This window comes from Bubalus kerabau, chromosome 19 (genome assembly GCF_029407905.1).
Source record: "Bubalus kerabau isolate K-KA32 ecotype Philippines breed swamp buffalo chromosome 19, PCC_UOA_SB_1v2, whole genome shotgun sequence".
NCBI lineage: Eukaryota > Metazoa > Chordata > Mammalia > Artiodactyla > Bovidae > Bubalus > Bubalus kerabau.
Genome location: NC_073642.1, coordinates 27292347 through 27294909, shown reverse-complemented (window position 1 = coordinate 27294909; position 2563 = coordinate 27292347). Strand labels below are relative to the sequence as shown.

The following is a 2563-nucleotide window of genomic DNA, read 5'->3' as shown; positions in this document are numbered from 1 at the left end:
ATCACAGTACCATGTGTGTTTGCTTCCCTCTCGTCCTTTTCCCCCCCTTCCTCTTCCTTCCTTCCTCAGCTGTGAGCTCTGAGGACCAGACATGCATCTTACTCTTCCCTCTGTCCCCAGACTAACACAGTGACAGACTGAGTAGATGCTCAGCAGATGCAGTAATAAATAAATAGCATTTCTCCAATGAGATTCATAGAATACTCCCAAAGATAAACTCCTGGCCTGGGAAACAAATATGTATAGGTAAAATGGTATTTGAATACTCCATGAAATTCCTAGACAGCCAAGACAAAGGATTTGGTTTTGCTTTTACTGCTAATACCCTTAGCTACAACATGTATACCTCATGGTTTCAATGGCAACATAATAAACACATTTGGTATGTTTTTGTATGATGCCATGAAATCTTTTGCCTTCTTTCCAAAAGTATAGAAAGTACAGCAAAGCCTCATTCTACTGAAAATGGGCACTGTTGTTCATGGTGTCCATAAACCGCTAATGTAGCTATATTGAGAATACAGGTTCTGCCTCTTTTACTGTAATTTTATTGCAGTGATGCCAATGAGGCCTGTTAACATATCACAGCCTCTTCAATATTAGAAAAGATGAAGGGATAAATAGCAATGTACTTGCTATATTTAACTTCTAGGGTCCTAAAGTAAATTGCTTGAGAAAACTGGATCCCAAAGATTACAAATTTGAATTTGGAATTTTGAAGTGTGTCCGTATTCCATTGGAGATCAAAGAAGCTGAACCAAAAGAATTGTGAGCTGACCGACATGACAGCTGTGGACTGGGCAAAACTTCTTTTTGAAAGGGCAACTTAGCTTGATGATTATGACTTTGGTGGAACTAAGGTGACTGACAGTGAAAAGAACTGGGACATGAAATTCCTTAAAAAATTATTGATGATTTTGTTTATGTTACACACCTTTACACTCTGTGCAGGAAAAAAAAAGAAAGGACAGTGGTGTGGAAATGGACTACATGAAACTGCCACTAAATCAGTTGTTCTTGGGCAATTCTCTACCTAGATCACCTCTTATATAAAAATGCAATGTGTGTGTGTGCTCATTTGCTCAGTTGTATCTGATTCTTAGCAACCCCATGGACTGTTGCCCACCAGGCTCCTCCGTCTGTGGAATTCTCCAGGCAAGAATACTGGAGTGGGTTGCCATGCTCTCCTCCAGGGCCTCTTCCCAACCCAGGGATTGAACCCACATCTCTTGCATCTCCTGCATTGGCAGGCAGGTTCTTTACCACTGAGCCACCTGGAAAACCCAATAAAAATACAGGTAAGCAGGCTAATCTGGACGTTACAGACTGACACCCTGCAGAGCCCAGGGCTGCAGGGGTGCCTCATTTGGCCCTGCAGGGGTATATTTGTCATAAGAACAACTGTCTCTTCACATCCCCACTTCTCTACCCAGTACCTGGCCCACTGTACTCATTCACGATGCTCTCTGCCCCTATAAGTGTCAGCAACTGTCATCTCTGGACTAAACACAATGTTTTCCATGGGATGCTGAAGAAAGAGGTGTCTATGCTATATCTGAGGCAAAAAGCTGGATTTGTTGTTTGTGAGGGCAGGAGGACAGATAATTAGATAGTTGGATGGTATCACTGACTCAATGGACGTGAGTTTGAGCAAACTCTGGGAGATGATGAAGGACAGGGAAGCCTGGTCTGCTGCAGTTCATGGGGTCTCAAAGAGTCAGATACGACTGAGCAACTGAACAACAACAAAACACAGTGAACTATGGATTTCTTAGTGAGCGTTTGGGAAGCGCGTGGCTGGGGATTTGCGGACTCTTAACAGTGGGAGTATTCAGGCACTAAGTGACCTTTAGCAAAGAAGCCAGGTCACTGCAACACGGCTGTCGCTGATTGGCTGGCCCTCAGAAGCATGTGTACTGACCGGAGGAGGCTGTCAGTGATGAATTGGGACAGCTTTAAAACCTGTTCCCCTGGTACTTGTTCCAGGGGCCAAAGAACAAGGAGTCTTTTCCTGAACTCCTCTCAGTAGGGCCCTTTTTGGATTTAAACATCAAATAATCCAGCTCAGAGATTTGCAAAATTTGTGTGTGCCTGCTTAGTCGCTCAGTCGTGTCTGAGTCTTTGCAACCCCATGGACTGTAGCCCTCCAGGCTCGTCTGTCCGTGGGATTCTGCAGGCAAGAATACTGGAGTGGGTTGCCATTTCCTCCTCCAGGGGATCTTCCTGACCCATGGACGGAACCTGCATTTCCTACATTGGCAGGCAGTTTCTTTACCACTGAGCCACCTGGGAAGCCTTTCAAACTTAAAATGAAGCAAATCAGATCCCCTGGAGGACTTGTTAAACAGGCTGTTGGGTCCCTCCCCTGCAGAGTTTTTGATTCTGCGGGTATGGGATGGTGTCCAGAATCCACACTTCCGATGAGTTCGCAGGTGGGGGTGGCACAGCTGGCCCAGGGAGCACTTTGAGAACTATTGGTCCAAGTGCTGGATTTGAAGGTAATCGAAGAAAATATTTAGAGGGTTTCCTTCGCAGCTCAGTGGTAAATAACACACCTGCCAGT

General features: G+C 45.0%; 1 non-coding gene across 1 annotated transcript; it reads left to right on the top strand.

Annotated features, from left to right (window-relative positions):
- The first annotated feature begins 447 nt into the window (after positions 1-447).
- LOC129634634 (small nucleolar RNA SNORA1) lies at positions 448-583 on the top strand. The gene has a single exon (XR_008705812.1). It is a non-coding gene; the product is annotated as a small nucleolar RNA SNORA1 (small nucleolar RNA).
- Positions 584-2563: the final 1980 nt, after the last annotated feature.